Source organism: Notothenia rossii (genome assembly GCF_949606895.1).
Source record: "Notothenia rossii genome assembly, chromosome: 2".
Taxonomy (NCBI): Eukaryota; Metazoa; Chordata; class Actinopteri; order Perciformes; family Nototheniidae; genus Notothenia; species Notothenia rossii.
The window spans coordinates 23,617,606-23,636,364 of NC_136904.1; positions in this window are offsets into that span (position 1 = coordinate 23,617,606).

The window sequence follows — 18,759 nt, forward strand, 5'->3', positions numbered from 1 at the left end:
CCACATGCTAATCCAAAGCATCAGACACATTTTTCCTCAAACCTCTTTCATATTACATTACATTTGACTTGTTAGACACTTTTATCCAAAGCGACTTACATACTCAATACTGTGGGCAATCCCCACAGGAGCAATTTGGGGTGAAGTGTCTTGCCCAGGGACACAACGACATGCTGACTGCAGTGGGGTTTGAACCTGTGACCCCCTGATCCCAACACCAAGGCTCTATCCACTGCGCAACATGCCTCCCGGCTCATATCTGTGTCTCCTTCACTTGTGTTGCTTTTATGAAGTGGTGGAATAATTACACACACTTCTAGTCAACTATACACAAATATATTAAGTTACCATGTTGACTAACTTATGTCAAACTGATTCATCAGCAATACAGGTGCAAGAGATAAAGATTATCTTTATATCTACTATCATTTAAGGCTACAGATGACTTTGCATGTAGGAACAAAACACAACTTCATCCAGCAATTGGGACTGACAATTAAATACGTATAAATATTACAACACACAAAGCCTAACCAATGTTTAGCTTGAAGTCCACACTCTTTATTGAGCAGAGTTGTTTAGATGTCATCTCTGGTCTGAGCCTGCCAATGTACATTTTTTTGACTAATCTGCATTTGAGGGTTCAATTTATGAAAGGGTCAGTTCCAACACTAATTTCAGTCCATTCACCCACCACATATCAAAGATATTGTGGTGACCACGTATTGATACACTGGTTCATAATTCACACATGGAACTACAATTGGGGTTTTGTTTCCACACGGACCTGTTGTGTGTTCCTTATATATATTGTGTGCCCTCCTGGCTCTTCTTCTTGTCGTCCCGGGCTGCGACCCGACAACATGTCCTTTGCAGCTCTCTATTAAAGACAACTTTGCACCTTCGATGCACCGCCTCTGACTCCCTATCTCTCGGCACTACATTGGTGACCCTGACATATAAGTCTCGCAGAAGTTTCCGAGACGGACCCGAACACGGCAAAGGAAACTCAGGTTTCTTTCTCGAAATGCCGGGGATTTTTGGAATCGTCCGTTGCTGCCACCGGCACGCGGATTGAGGCTCGGTGCACGCCTCGCAGAATGGCTGGGGACGTTGCTCGCCATTCCCGCATCGGTCTTCCAACCAACAGGGAGACGATGCACGACCCGCTGGGTAGGGATGAACCCGATTGCTACCTCCTGGGGCTGTTTTCTTCTGCTCGTGCGGCTGCACGTCCAGGCTGCGCTAGCCTTCGACGACTAGCAGCTAACCTCGTTAGCTAACGGCTACGGCTAGCGGCTACCGACGGCTGCCAGCTAGCGGCTAACGGCTAGCTGCTAACGGCTATCGACCTTTTGAGTTTTTTTTTTTTCCCTGGTGCCTGAGAGGAGGTTCGACCATGTCTGGTCGGCCTCGTGTGGATCCTCTCACGATTTCACCTACCTTTTTTGGACCGTGGACAGTACGGCCCTTTTTGAGCTTTTTCTGGTGCCTGAGAGGAGGTTCGACCATGTCTGGTCGGCCTCGTGTGGACCCTCTCGCCGTTTCATCACCTCGACGGCGGCTTCTGACGCCACCCGCGCTCTCATCGGCGCCTGGGTGGCACGCTTCTGTACCCCGTCTCGCCTCGGCGGTTTCGGACGTCGCCCATGCCTTTATTGGCCCGTGGGTGGCGCGCTCCGGGACCCTGCCTGGCCTCTTCCTTCGCCTCGGCGGTTTCGGACGTCGCCCATGCCTTCATTGGCCCGTGGGTGGCGCGCTCCGGGACCCTGCCTGGCCTCTCCTCTTACCGCGGCTCACGGTTGGCCTCGACGGCAGCTTCGGACGGCGCTCCGTCTGGCTTCTCCCCTGTCCACGGCTCCTTCCTCCCGGGGTGACTGCTCCTGCCTTCCTGGGATTCCGCTCCGTCCTTCCGGAGGTTTCATGCCCGCCGCCGCCGTGCCTTCGCCTGCGGCCGGGCAGCGCTTTTTCCTGCTTGTTTCGCCACGACACCTACTGCAGCCCCCTTACAACGGCCCGTTCCGGCCCGCCCCCGGTGGGGGTGCCCTCGCCCTCGTTAGGGTCCCTACCCTCTCATGCGGCCTCCTTTCGTCGGCCCGTTCCATGGCCCGGTCCTCAATTGCGACCCCGCCCTCCTCGGCCCCTGTGGTGCTTCCTCCACGGACGCGAGGATTTAATTTGCCATATTTGAATTCTGGGGGGGCTTGTGTGGTGACCACGTATTGATACACTGGTTCATAATTCACACATGGAACTACAATTGGGGTTTTGTTTCCACACGGACCTGTTGTGTGTTCCTTATATATATTGTGTGCCCTCCTGGCTCTTCTTCTTGTCGTCCCGGGCTGCGACCCGACAACATGTCCTTTGCAGCTCTCTATTAAAGACAACTTTGCACCTTCGATGCACCGCCTCTGACTCCCTATCTCTCGGCACTACAATATACTATTATACATAGACGTAAGGCTTCACTCTAGCTTTAGTTTTTGTGTTGTCATTTGTGCTTTTCAGTATGAGCAAATAAAAAAAAAAAAAGATCTACTATGTTTTCTTAGTGTTAATAAGCTGGTATGCCATACTGTTACATTAGGGTCGCGCATTACGTCAATCGTGATCGACCGGTCGATCGCGAAGGCATTGTGGGTTGATCGCGAGGCATTAAAAAAAAAAAGAGAAAGTTTCCTTACTATGGCATTTAATTGTGTGTGTGTGTATGTGTGTGTGTTTGTGAGTATTGTGTTTGTTTCCCGGGGAAAACACTCACGAGAAACGCCGGCTGTTGTTATGCCTGCTGTGACGTTAAGTTACTCCGTTCTCCGCTTGTAATGATGCCGTTACAAGCTTCAAAGTTGTATTTATCATCTGAATTTGCCGAAACAAGTTTAATATTCTGAAAGCCAAGACTTTGTTTATTTGAAATTAGATTAAAACAAACTGTAACGGACCGTGTTATCTATGATTACTACGCCTTGCATTCATAATTTCAGCCGGAGGGAGGGGGAGCTGCGCTGTGGAAAAGCAGAGTCGCGAGTGAGAGCTGTCCTCCTCCCTTTAGTTTATAAGCTTCAAAAACGTATTTATTGTGTGATTTTGGAAATAAAAGTTTCATATTCTGAAAGCCAATACTTTGTTTATTTAAAATCAAACGAAACACCCAAACCCCGAAAAACTAGTTTTTTTACGCAAATCGACGTTTATTTTGAAATGAGCCGTTGCTAATTCTGACTGATTTAGATAGAGCGGGTACTTGTATTAGAATAATACAATTCTACTAAAGAAAGGGTATAAAAATGATTGGGGAAGCTGGACCAAGTAAGAAACAAAAAACGTACAACTTCCATCCAGAATGGGAGGAGGACTATTTTTTCACAATGTCACATTCGAAGTGCGTTTGTTTGATTCTCAAATCTGCAATCGCTATTTCGAAGAAGGGAAATTTGGAGCGGCATTTTCGGACAGTTCACAGAACGTACGACAAAAAGCGAGCTGAGAAAGAGAAAGGTGAAGGAACTGAAATCACAGTTGTCCGGACAGCAGGCATTTTTCACAAAGGTGACTTCAAAATCAAAGGCAGCCACCGAAGCATCGTTCAGGGTGATTCACGCCAACCCTATGGAGTCTAAGGGTATTTTCTCGATTTTTAGATGTTTTCTTAAATCACCTTTTAAATGTATTTTTTCTAACATGGCACCCCATGTGTTAAATATCAAAATGTTCAGGACAATCTCTGGTATTGCTATATATGCAAATGACTCACCTTAGATTACTGTGTGATGAGATAAGTAGCTCAAAAGCTTAACATTTGACATCCGATTTTCGGAAAATCGTCAAAACTCTTGTGAAAACACAAATGTACTCATGTGATCAAATTGTTTTGGTGTTTTAGATTTGGTTACCAAAGTCTTAGGATCACAAAAGTAGAGAAATATTTTAATTACACTGTATATAAATGTATAATTCATGTCTAAAATGAAAATAAATTCATTAGAATTTTGAGTAAAACAGGTGTTTATCACTCTACTTTCACCACAGCAGGGACTGAGATACATTAGGACTGAATAATGACTTCATATTACATACCAAGGTTCATGTGATGTGTACAAATACAAATTGAGCATTCAAACTTTTTACTCAACCAACAATTTATTATAAAATATGTTTTTTTCAACCAACTATTTATATAAATATAAGAAACTGGAAAATCTCACTATTTACAATATTGAACATCAGAACTTTCAACCAACTCTTCATTATAAATGTCAAGACAGTGTCAATCTCCTTGTCTGTCTTCCAAGACAGTGGGCCTGGCTGCTGTGTAGGTGGGGGTGATGGTGCATGGGCTGCTGTGTAGGTGGGGTGTACAAGTGCTATACGAGACCTCCACGAGACCTCCTTGCTGGCTGGGTTGAAGGTGATGGCTGTGGTGGAGCCTTTGTGCTGAGGTGTATCTTGACCTGGTGGCAGCCGCAGATGGAGGTGGAGGCAGCTGTAGTGATGCTGGTCTGCTGGTCCTTGGTGGTGATGGCTCTGGTGAAGGCCCTTGAGCCACGGTAGATCTTGACCTGGGGGCCAGCACAGATGGGTGTTCTGGCTCCTGGATAAACGCCGCCAGTGGGCCACTAGGCCCAGGCAGCTGTGAAACCTCTCTGTAAAATAAATTAAAATGTAGGACAATAATTACTGCATTGAAATAAAGTTCAAGTAAAATGTTGCTCAAGCACAAATAACAATGCACACATAAAAAGAAAGTTTGGGAGGTTGGACAGGAGTCTCTCTCTCTCTCTCTCACACACACACACACACACACACACACACACACACACACACACACACACACACACACACACACACACACACACACACACACACACACACACACACACACACACACACACACACACACACACACACACACACACACACACACACACACACACACACACACACACACACACACACACACACACACACACACACACAGGTATTTCCAGTTACTTTACATTCAGTATAAAATCACAGACACACATATACAGTTGCAAGACAAAATATGTGAACCCTTTGGAACTACCTGGATTTCTGCATAAATTGGTCATAAAATGTGTTCTGATCTTCATCTAAGTCACAACAATAGACAAACACAGTCTGCTTAAGCTAAAACCACACAAACAATGATATGTTTTTATGTTTTTATTGAACACACCATGTAAACATTCACAGTGCAGGGTGGAAAAAGTATGTGAACCCTCAGATTTAATAACTGGTTGACCCTCCTTTGGCAGCAATAACCTGAACCAAACGTTTCCTATAGTTGCATATCAGACCTGCACAATGGTCAGGAGGAATTTTGGACCATTCCTCTTTACAAAACTGTTTCAGTTCAGCAATATTCTTGGGATGTCTGGTGTGAATCGCTCTCTTGAGGTCATGCCACAGCATCTCAATTGGGTTGAGGTCAGGACTCTGACTGGGCCACTCCAGAAGGCGTATTTTCTTCTGTTGAAGCCATTCTGTTGTTGATTTACTTCTGTGCTTTGGGTCGTTGTCCTGTTGCATCACCCATCTTCTGTTGAGCTTCAATTGGTGGACAGATGGCCTTAAGTTCTCCAGCAAAATGTCTTGATAAACTTGACAAATCATTTTTCCGTCGATGATGGTTAGCTGTCCAGGCCCTGAGGCAGCAAAGCAGCCCCAAACCATGATGCTCGCTCCACCATACTTCACAGTTGGGATGAGGTTTTGATGTTGGTGTGCTGTGCCTTTTTTTCTCCACACATAGCGTTGTGTGTTCCTTCCAAGAAACTCAACTTTGGTTTCATCTGTCCACAGAATATTTTGCCAGTAGTGCTGTGGAACATCCAGGTGCTCTTTTGCAAACTTCAAATGTGCAGCAATGTTTTTTCTGGACAGCAGTGGCTTCCTCCATTTTATGACCAACTTATGCAGAAATCCAGTTAATTCCAAAGGGTTCACATACTTTTTCTTGCAACTGTACATAGGCTACATCTGATTACAAAGTCTCATCTGTACAGGACGGTAAAATAATTACAGGCACACATATAAATAAATCTATGACAGCCTACAGAACAGTATGATACAATAATCGATGGCAAAAACCTGTCTATAGCCACTGTAAATGTCTCCGTTGTGGGACGAATAAATGATTAATTTAATCATCTACACATGTAATGTCACTTTTACACACCAAAATAACGTTAACACAGAGTAAACGTTTGCTAATGGATTCTATTTTGTCCCAAGAAAAAGTTCATGATAAAAAATATATCAATAAACCTATTGTTACTTTTCGCGGTATTCCCCACACATTGACAGTACACTATTACTGTAATATGTACACTTACCCATGTCCAAATGTTGTTGTCTTTGTATTCTTCTTCTTCTTCTTCAGAAGAGTCGAAGACTTCAGGTTCTGAGGCTCTATCTCAGGGCTATTCAATTACACATTCAGTTGGGCCAGATTGTATAACTACAAAATTCAGCTGGGCCAGACATTCAGTGGCCTGTAAAAAGCGGGTAGTGACACATTTTAAACCAACACATTTTACTGCGATGAAAAACATGCCATTTTTATTCATTGTTCATCTAACAAAGGTACGTCAAAAAGTGCATAAAAACACAACAAATTAGCATTCATTTAACAGAATCTGAAAAAAAGTGCACAGTTGTAGCATTACATTTGTTTGCTTTAGAAGTCAAATATTCAGGTTATTTTTTTGAACCAGGCACATCACAAAGTGCATTTACTGAATACAATAATAGCAGTCTTAATAAATGTCCTCACATACAAAAAAACCCGCTAGGGCTCCAATGCAACACAAAGAGGTAGTACTGTAGCAATACTATTTTTTCACTTTTCAAGTAATAACAAAAAAATCATACGTTTTGGTCACATTTGAACCATACACATTACAAAGTAGTACTAAAAGAGACGCGTGGAAACAGTCCCGAGTAGTGTTGTCACGATACCAACATTTTGGTTTCGATACCGATACCAAGTCAAGAATTGCGATTCCGATTCTTTTTCGATACTTTTCTTTAAAAAAGGGAAACAGTCTTAAATGTAATTATTGTGCTTTATTTCACACCAGAACCATAACCATAACACAAACTTTTAAACAATGAGAACAATAAACAAAATAAATGACAAGAATTCGTATTAATTAAAATTAAGCATCATCTCAAGCAAGTTTTTTGTTTTATAAAATATAATTATTTTTATATTTTATTAACATGTACATGTCATGTAACAGTAATGTAAATAATTATTGACAAAATGTATATTGCAGATGTTAGCCACATTGGTAAATTAGCTAAAAAGATAGCCATATTAGACAGTTATCATTGCCATTAATTGCCTCGTCAAACTACGAAAACCTTCGTTTGTCACAAAATAAATTACACTTGTTTGACTTAGATTTGAGGGCATGGGCTTGAGCATGATGTAATTATGTTATCTATCACATTCGCTAACCTGTCTGTCTTTAAATAGCTCTGGATGCCGGTTGGCGGGTGCTTAGCCAAGTTTGATGAGTTGGCTCCCTTGGTTTGCAGGGATCTAAAACATTTCTCACAGACAGGCCTCGTGGTGTCCGTAGGCTTGCCCTCACTGTCAGAGATATAGCTCAAATACTTCCAAATTTCGCTTCTGGCGTCTTTTTTGTCAACAAGCCGAGGCGCAGCGGCAGTTGCACTCCCAATTGCAGCCATGCTTCTCGTTTAGTTTTCTCACATGCTCTGGCAGCTAGGGCGTGGCCGCGTGCACGAGAGAGGGGAGGGACTTAGAACGTCCTTGAGAGGGGCGGGACTGCAGGCACGGCTGCAGTGCAGGGAGTGGAAGCAGAACGCTGAACACACACGGCTCTTATTAAAATGGCGCTTTCTCACCGGAGTACTTTTCCCCGTCATTCTTAAAGTACCGATACTAATGAAACGGAGGAATCGTACCGTTTTTAACGGCAGGGTATCGCGGTACCTTTCAAGTATCGGTACACCGTGCAACACTATTACAAAGTGCATTTAAATGAATACAAAAAGAACTGTCAAACCCTGAAGAAACCCATATCAAGGGATACGGGTAACTAACATATGAATGAATACTACACTACACGTCTATCAATCAATCAATCAATGTTTATTTATATAGCCCAATATCACAAATGTTACATTTGTCTCAGTGGACTTCACAGTTTGTACAGAATATCAGTATGACAATACGACACCCTCTGTCCTTAGACCCTCACATCGTACAAGGAAAAACTTCCAGAGAAAACCCACAGTTTAAAGGGGAACATGGGAGAAACCTCAGGGAGAGCAACAGAGGGGGGATCCCTCTCCCAGGACGGACAGACGTGCAATAGATGTCGTGTGTAAATTGAAAAGATAATAAATTTGATACATAGGTTGTCCAAATGTTTGGAAATGCATGTGTGTATAATAGGAAGATGAATCCACGAGTATATCCATCCAGGACTTATGATCCAGGACCACAGCCACGACTCAAGATCCAGGACTCGCGATCCATGACACAGGACCGCAGGATCATCCATGACTCCGGATCCCGGCGTATATAGACACCAAAAAGAAGGTCTTAAGCGCACTCTAAAAAACGGATAGGGTGTCTGCCGTCCGAACACAAACTGGAAGCTGATTCCACAAAAGTGGAGCTTGATAAGAAAAGGCTCTGGCTCCCATTGTACTTTTAGAGACTCTAGGAACAACCAACAACCCTGCATTCTTGGAACGCAATGCCCTAGTAGGACAATAGGGTATGATGAGTTCTTTAAGGTAAGATGGCGCCTGCCCATTAAGGGCTTTGTAGGCGAGAAGAAGAATTTTAAATTCTATCCTGTGTTCTATAGGGAGCCAGTGTAAGGCAGCCAGAACAGGAGTAATGTGGTCCCTTTTCCTAACTCTGGTTAGTACACGAGCTGCAGCATTTTGAATCAGCTGAAGCGACTTGACTGACTTCTTGGTACACCCTGATAATAAGGAGTTACAATAATCCAGCCTTGAAGTAACAAATGCATGGACTAGTTTCTCTGCATCGTTTTGAGGCAAGATATGCCTTATTTTTGCAATGTTACGTAGATGGAAGTAGGCGGTCCTTGAAATTGATTTTATGTGGGTGTTAAAGGATAAATCCTGATCAAATATAACACCAAGATTCCTTACAGTCTCACTGGAGGCCAAATTAATGCCATCCATAGTTAATATATCTTTAGATAATTTGTTTTGTAGATTCTTCGGGCCAAGTACAATAACTTCAGTTTTGGTCGTGTTTAACATCAAAAAATGTAAGGTCATCCACGTTTTTAAGTCCTTGAGGCAGTCTTGAATTTTATTTAGATGATTAATTTCATCAGACTTGATTGATAAATATAGTTGAGTATCATCCGCATAACAATGAAAGTTTACAGAATGATTCCTTATAATATTGCCTAACGGAAGCATATATAGTGTGAACAAAATAGGTCCAAGCACTGAGCCCTGTGGCACTCCATGGCTAACTTTGGTTTGCATGGAAGATTCATCGTTGACACGTACAAACTGAGAGCGTTCAGATAGATAGGACCTAAACCAGCCTAAAGCAGTTCCCTGTATGCCAACTAAGTGCTCTAGTCTTTGCAATAGGATATCATGGTCGATAGTATCAAATGCAGCACTAAGATCGAGCAAGACAAGAATAGAGACAAGTCCCTTGTCAGAGGCTATTAGAATGTCATTTGTGACTTTAACCAGAGCTGTCTCTGTGCTATGTTGTGTTCTAAAGCCAGACTGAAAATCTTCAAATAAATCATAGTTTTTTAAGTAATCACACAGCTGTTTTGCGACTGCTTTCTCAAGAATGAGAATTGGAGAGGAACGGAAGATTAGAAATAGGTCTATAGTTGGCTAAAACCTCTGGATCGAGGTTGTGCTTTTTAAGAAGCGGTTTTATCACTGCTACTTTGAATGATTGTGGAACATAGCCTGATAATAAAGACATATTCATAATATTTAATAAAGAAGTGCTAATTTATGGAAAAACTTCTTTTAACAGCTTAGTTGGAATCGGGTCTAAGATACACGTTGATGGTTTAGAAGAGAGAATCATTGAATTTAATTGTTCAAGGTTTATGGCTGAAAAGCATTCTAGTTTACTATCTAGTGTAATATTAGAACTTACGTTTCCGGGAGCTGTTGATAACACTATACTGGTCAAAGGCAAGAGGTCATTGATTTTGTTTCTAAGAGTAACAATTTTATCGTTAAAAAAGCACATAAAATCATTACTACTGAGTGCTATGGGAATAGAAGGCTCAGTCGAGCTGTGGCTCTCTGTCAGCCTGGCTACAGTGCTGAAAAGAAATATTGCATTATTCTTATTCTCATCTATTAATGAAGAGTAGTAAGCTGCTCTCGCTTTACGTAGTGCTTTCTTATATTCATTGAGAGTAATGCCAAATCAAACGAGATTCTTCAAGTTTAGTGGAACACCATATCCTTTCAAGTTGTCTCGACTTTTGCTTTATTTTGCGGGTTTCGGCATTATGCCATGGAGCTAATCTATGTTGTTTTATTTTCTTCTTTTTCAAAGGAGCAACAGAGTCTAATTGTATTCGCAGCGCACCTGTAGCACTATCAACAACATGATCAATTTGGGGTGGTGTACATCTTGTATAAGTTTCCTCCCCTACATGCAGACATGCTATCGAGTTAAGTATTGGTGGAATCTCTTCCTTAAATTTGGCTATAGCACGAACAGATAGGTTTCTGCTGCTGGAGCTTTTGGCTAATGCTTTGTAGTCTAGTAACAGTACTTCAAAAGTTACTAAGAAATGGTCGGATAAAGCAGGATTATGCGGTTCGACTAATAGTTGCTCAATTTCAATACCATAAGTCAGAACAAGGTCAAGAGTGTGATTATAGCAGTGGGTTGGTTTATTTACACTCTGACAGAAACCAACATAATCTAATATAGAGTTAAATGCAACCGTAAGGCTATTTTTATCATCGTCAACATGAATATTAAAGTCACCTACGATAATTACTTTATCTGTTTTAAGTACCAAAGTTGATAAAAACTCAGAGAATTCTGATAAGAATTCTGAATAAGGACCTGGTGCACGGTACACTGTAAGAAATAAGATTGGCTGCAAAGTTTTCCAGGTGGGATGCGTAAGACTAAAAACGAGGCTTTCAAAGGAGGTATAATTTAATTTTTGTTTAGTATTGATAAGTAAACTTGAGTCAAAGATTGCTGCAACTCCACCTCCTCGGCCCGTGCCTCGGGCAATATGAGTATTGATATGGCTGGGTGGAGTGGCCTCATTTATGCTGACATATTCTTCATGTCTCAACCAAGTTTCAGTGAGACAGCATATATCAATATTATAATCTGATATTAAATCATTTACCAGTATTGCTTTAGATGCTAGAGATCTTATGTTTAAGAGACCACATTTACCGTCTACTATAGTAAACTGTGCTTACTATCACCTCATTTGTGATTTGTCATCGCTGACTTTCCCAATGGGAGAAGGGAAATTTTTTGTTTTGAACAAGAGCAGTGATTTTTGGCTCATAGGATGTCAATGCAATCCTAAAACATTGGTGAAGAGTGCTGTCAGTCAGGGAGCAGCGAGTGCTACTTTTGATTGAGTTCATGTGTGAAAAGCTTGATTCACATGTGTAAGTTGATCCAAACATACTGAGCACACAGATCGCCTCTTTCTGAACGTTAGGGAACTGCTGTTTTTTGACATCACTCCAAAACGTCGCTGGCCCGTTAGTGCGCTGCATGTCAATAAGTTCCAGTGTATATTTCCCCTTGTCGATGCAGGGGACCACTTCCTTTGCTCTGGTTGATACGTCCCCCTCTATTGCAACAGTGAAGGGGTCTCTGGCAAAGCCCATTACCTCTGTGGGCAGAGCAAGTCCATCCAATCGACCGGCAAAGTTGTCTTTCAACCTCGCAATGAAATATGTCATCACATCCGTGATTTGTGCCGGAGATGTGATGTGTTTGGGGAGCGTCGGAAAATGCAGCATCCGACCCGTGCTCAAGTCGGTCGCGAAAAGGTCCAGCTAGACTTGGATCTGCTCCACAAGATCAATGACCGTTTTGTCTCTGTTTACGCTTCAGAGTTGAGAGAGACATGTTTTAGAGTTGCTATCATAGGACCACCGTTACTAGCACCACTAGAGGCACTTTCAAAAAACGTGCTGCGTTGTGGTTTGGTGGTTTCTATGCAACGCGGAGTGTTGCGTTCATGGTCTGTAATAGTGTAGGAATTTGGCTACGGGAGGCTGGGCCACTCGGGAGTTGGTTCTGGGCCGCATCTGGCCCGCGGGCTGCCAGTTGAATAGGCCTGCTCTATCTTCACTGCTGCTAGCGAAAAAAATCTCTAGCGAAGTCGGCGACTGTAAAGTTTTAAGCCATTTTCTGTCTCTCTCTTTCTCCTCACAGATGTAAACTGATGGGATACATGTGATTTATGTTTTTTTTTTACTTGGTGGGTAGGTCCTTAGTGATTTCTCGATGTCCATTGGTCATTTCAGACCATGATGGCTGCCAGCCGAGATTTCCTTGACGGACACACCCATCCACCAATCCGACACTGTGTAAAGTCAAGCTGCTTTGAGCGGCCATATTGGCTGCTGTGCCCTGGTTACAGTCTCACAGGAGATACCGCTGGAAAGCTAAACTTTCAGCGATTCCGCGGATGTCTGAATCATATTTCTACTCCTTGTAATCGAGAATATATGGTTAATTTATGTAAATTATACCGACTCCAGAGGGTTAAGCACAAGAAGTCCTTCCAAGATGGAGAGATGATAAAAGAGGCATTCGTTGAAGCAGCTGACACGTTGTTTCGGGACTTTAAAAACAAACCGGAAATATGATCTTCAATCAAAGCTCTCCAGCTATCAATAAGTACATTTACTCGGCGCTGTGAAGTCATGGCCGAGGATTTGACACAGAAGCTTCAGAAGGACATCGCGGACTGCGATTGTTTCTCACTTTAATTTGACGAGTCAGACGTAAGTGACACAGCTCAGTTGTGCATTTTTATTCGGATGGTGTTTAAAGATATGACTGCAAAAGAGGAGATGTTAACAATACTGCCCATGAAAGAACACACGCAGGGAGAGGAGATTTTTCAGTCTTTCAAAAACTTATTCGAGAAGACCCAGCTCCATCTGTGCAAATTGATGTCAATCACCACGGACGGTGCACCCGCAATGGTTGGCCGCTCGAATGGATTTATTGCCAAGTGCAGGGAGGACGATGCTTTCCCCGACTTCCTCAATTATCACTGCATAATACACCAACAAGCATTATGCGCAAAAATGCTTAATATGAAAGAGATAATGGATGTGGCAATGAAGATTGCCTGTTCTATTCGAGCCAGATCTCTTCAAAGACTACTGTTCCGTTCGCATCTGGAGAAGGCTGACTGCGACCATTCTGAGTTGTTGCTACACACTAGGCTTGTTTGAGACGCGTTGCGGCTCGCCTCGAAAGTAGACGAGAATAGCCGATCGCAGCCGAGGGAGGTCTGCAAAAGCTCGCCTGAAGTCGGACAGCTCCGAGTCGGCTTCTTCTTCTTCGCCTTCTTCTTCGCCTTTTTCTTCTTCTTCTCTCGGTTTTTTGGCAGCTTGCAAACAACTTTAAAGGGAGGGAATCCTCATGAAACGCATTTAAAAAAATATATAATCCGATAAAACAGACCAGTCTCTGCCAGCCTTTTTTTTTTTTTGAATCCGATGACGTTATCAGTGATTTTAAGCTGATTAATTACCGAAATAACATCAACCCTGTGGGCGGCGCCATTTTGAGGAGTCACATGACTTATTTTACCGGACGTGACGTGAACTATGCGTTTGGTGTCGAGGACAAATTGACATATGTGCTTTGTTCATGTTGTTTACTGTAGTTACTCTCACAATTATATTTAAATATGCCTCTGTGGTGACACCATATTGGGGACCATAATTCCCCTTGTTTGTGTTGTTGCTAAAGGGACCCTTTATGGGAAACACCGGTAGCGTTAGCTAGTGTTGAGGCAGAACCTCTGCTCCGCGCGTTCCTCTATGAGTTTGTTTTACAAGAAGGAAAAGTCAAAGCACCAGGATAAGGGTTAAACAATAATCTGCTTTAATGGTGGAACATACAATACATCACAAAACAATTCAAAAGGGGCCCCCCTTCGGGTGCCCCTGCTCTGGTCCTCTCCTGGGAGAGGTCTTACCCCTTAGCCGTATGAAGAAAAGAAGAGAGCGAACCAAAGGAAAACACAGGCTTTCATACTAAAAACACAGGAGGAGGTGTGTGAATGCTTCCCCCAGAGGTTATCTCATTAGGAGAGACCAACACATGGCCTGTCGTACCCAATCAGCGCGACGCAGCAGAAGAAACCCGGAAACAAAAAGTCTCTTTCAGTTTGACGAAAACCAGATACCTTTTGGTGTCTGGAACAAACCTGCTCTAAATAAAAAGTTTCCTTATCTTATTTCACATCTTGCAGCCAGCACACACGCATTCCCCTTTATGGCTCTTTGTCTCTGTGGCCATCTTCCCCCCCCTCAGGTTACCACACACAAGTTAAAAATATGTTTTAAGATATAGTTGTTATAGTTGGCTAAATATACGTAATACATGTAAATTACCTTCATATCAATAATAACGAGGAACACATTACCTATGCTCTTAAGCAGTATTATTAGAGATGCTTTTGAAATAGTCAAACTTCACACAGGCCCAGTATAGAAAACACACTCATTTGTCCTTTCCAGCCATTTGAGCTATTGTTCACATCTTTACTTCAAATAAAAGGTTTCACATTGCATATTTCCAGCTTCTTTTACACATACTGTTATTATTAATACAAAGTAATTAACCACACACATCTATTTAAAACAAGTAGATTTCCCTGATAATTGACATGCTGAAAATCTTTGAAGAATGTCTCCTCCCCCAGCTCTTCCAAATCTACTGGAATGCAGAACTGCTCTTTGTTCATACAGAGTAATAAAACATGTTTAAGCTAACCACTGCACAAATGTTGTAGCAATTCAGTACTCACAACATGAAAGAATAAAATAGAGAGAAATCAAATAAAACAAGACTTTCTGAATAATACTTCTCAACGGGCAATCACCCCACTCAAGCCAGAAGTCACAGGTTATGCTAAAAATGGGACATTATTCAAATGAATATACCAGAAATACACTGTATCAAACTTTCTGCCATAATACGTTACTTTAATCCTTCAAATAATTCAAATAATACTTCACTAGTCATTCCTACTAGCTTGTCAATGAGAACAGTTCATGTATTAACCTCTGAGTGTTTAATGGATAATAAAGTGTGGAAGTCCATTCTTAATACACCGCCTCCGACTCCCTTTTCACGACACTACACCTCATTGTATCGCGAAACATTGCCACAATTCGGATAGGAACAATCCACGGAATGCTCGGTTCCATCTATTGCCAACGGAGCAGTACGTTCGGAGGCAGTGGCTAGCGAAATGTGCTCGGCCCGAACCGAAAGATCCACAGGCGCATGTATGCAGCGAACATTTCAAGTTTCCGGACGACTATTCTGAGAGTATGATGAAACATAAAATGGGATTTATTAATCAACCATTACTTAATGGGGATGCAGTGGCATTATTTTAAGGTGTCCGAAAAAGACAGTAAAATAGCGGAATGCAACGTGTGTTTCGGTGAGCGGAGCGAAACACACAAGAGTTAGACCTACACTTCGCTATGATATCTACCTCTGGAACAAGCTAAACTAGTTATAAATATATTTATTATTCACTGTCGGGTCACTCATTACTGGATCAGTGAGCTGCGTGAGATACTGACAGGCTGTCAGGAGAGGGAGAGAGAGGGGGATTCCCCTGTGTGCAATCCAAGTCGTCTGTGAACAGTTTATGTTCAAGCTCTTCAAGCTCATGACAACATATGTTCATAAGAGGATTGTCCATGGCTACTCACCGATCGCAAGTACACCATTCATGTACAGTTCTCCCTACCCGAAATCAATTGCACGAGTAAAGGGATTGTCTCCAGCAAGATCACCGTGCTGTTCATCCTCATCGTCACTGTCCCTGGACTCCTGATGGTTCTGGCCACTTGGCTCGAACCTGTATGGCTGAATTCCCCCATCCAATCTCTCCACATTGCTCAAAACTTCTTCCTCGGCCGACGAGTCCGAACTCAAATATTCCGCCATGTTTTCGTCGAATGAGCTGTTTGTGTGTTTCATAGACTGTATATATAAAGGGTGTGTTTACAAAGTGAACGCATAGATGACGTCACAACCTAGTTTTTCGGATCACGTGACTACTGAAAATGGCCAAAATGGCAGCTGCCTGACGGAATATACAGGTTTTGATAAAAAAGAGCTATAAAATCATTATTTACCGGGGAATATCGCTGATTTCTTAAGGGTATGGTTTAAACATAATGTTTCACTAAATACTGAAGTTTTGATTAAATATCTAATGAGTGGAGCATTCCTTTAAGGTGCATACTGCCACCTCCGGAGTCGGCTTGACTCGGTTTGCATTTATAAAGAATGCACAAATGTGTTTAATCCATAGGTTTAATTGTTAAGGTCAGATATGTACTAAGTAAATAAATTGGTTCCTGCTCAAGATTAGATTCAACTGTATTGTTATTGCACATATTACAGGTACTGAGACAATGAAATGCAGTTTAGCTTCCAACCAGGAGTGCACCAAGCAGTAAAGTGAAAAGTAATGTACACAATCTACAGAATAAAAGATAGAATGAATTGAATGATGAATAAACAGTGAGGGGTATGAATATACACAGCAGCCTGTGAGCAGTAGGAACAGTGTGTATGAATATGCTAAGATATATAAAGTATGAAAACGGTAAGCAGTGCAAGTATAGTATAACATATAGATATTAATTTCATGATGATAAACATTGTGGAACAATTAAGAAAAATGTTAATGGAGTGGGCGACGTAAAACTGACACAAAACAACAACAAACCTTTGCCGAGCCAATTGGAGAGTTTCATCAGCAGCACGGGGTAAAAACCACCAATGAGCGCTCAGCTCGAGATACCAGCGAGTCGTTTCCCATCAAGCATTTTGCTTCCGCAGCCCGTGGAGAGGAACTGCGCCGCCTCGCCGCGCCTCGCTCTCAAGGCTGCGGGCGTCTTTGTCCCGCGAGATTTCAACGTCTCATGTAGGCGAGCCTCCAGAGCAAGTCGGACAAAATGACTAACCATCATGCAATGCACTAGCAAGACGTTTATCGAAATTGCACAGGTCTGCGCAGGTCTCGCTTGTCTCAAACAAGCCTACTGATGTGAGATGGCATACCCCTAGTTTCCACCGGGTCCGTCTGCGTCATACCCTACCGGGCACGTTTCAGAAGCATTTCAGAAGCGGAGTGTCTTGCCTGCCGGCTCGCAGTTTTAGTTGATTTGGGCATATTTCATGGACATGCTACTTTGTACAGAAAAAGTTAATAATAATTGTAATATCCAAGTTATAAACGACATTAATCAAAGATGTGTTGCTGTATTTTAGTTGTAAAAAAATTCATTCATCATCATAATTATTCTATATATATTTACACAGTGCCTGTAAACCGGAGGAGAACGCTGGCATTTCTCCTCCTACTTGAAAGACTACGGAGGGATAGGGTCTGCAAAATTAGTTTGTGTGTGTGTGTATATAGGCCTATATATATATATATTAGGGCCGGGACTTTAACGCGTTAATTACGATTAATTAATTACACAAAAATTAACGCATTTTAATCGCACTTATTTTTGCACCGCGGAACGTTTCTCACTGGATGAGTTTCAGGGGTACCGATTATACTGGAGCACCAACTAACGTTCATGACTTCAGACAACAACAAACCACAGTGAACAATAGTCAAACATGAATGAAGAAGCTGATGAGACCGCTTTGGTTGGCCCCGTGGATGGGACATTTTGTTTTAAAAAACGGACGGATGGAAGCGTCAATAAGAGCACGGTTGTTTGCAAATTATGCAAAAAGGAATTTGCGTATCACCGCAGCACATCAAGCCTCAAGTATCACCTCAATGCAAAACATATAGCAGCTAGCGTGGAAGCTAGCGTGGACGTTAACCCGACTCGGAGTACAAGGACACACACCCAATTCACGTTGATCAAACAGTGGCCTATGCAACAGAGAGATTTTATTTTTCATCAGGATATTGGAAGAATAGGAGGGATTGAGGTCAATCACTGTCACTTTTTATTTTAATTTTAAATGGTACACTTTATGTTGAACTATTTATTATGTTGTTGGTGCAACTGGCACTTTATGTTGAACTGTTTATTGTTTTGGCCAAGGTTATTGAGAGAGTTGGACTGAAATTGATTAGATTTTTTAAATCAACTGTTGGTAAATCAACAAAGTCTGTTATGGCCTCTGAAGCAACAGAGAGATGTTTTCTAATAGTCAGGGTTTCCAATGTTCTGAATGTACTTGAAAGTATTGTGTTTTACTTAAAAAACAAAGTGTTATAGTTTACAGAAGGTCTACCTACCTATAGGCTACCTGAATCTCTGAAATGTACTATAGTCCTAAATATGCTATTGCTACACTTTATGGCAAAAATTGCACTTTTCTGTTGGTCTTGGTTAAGTACCACCTTGAAAAAAATAAACAATGTTTTGTTGCTTAAGCTTATGTATTCAGTCATTATTCAATGGTATACTAAAATCCAT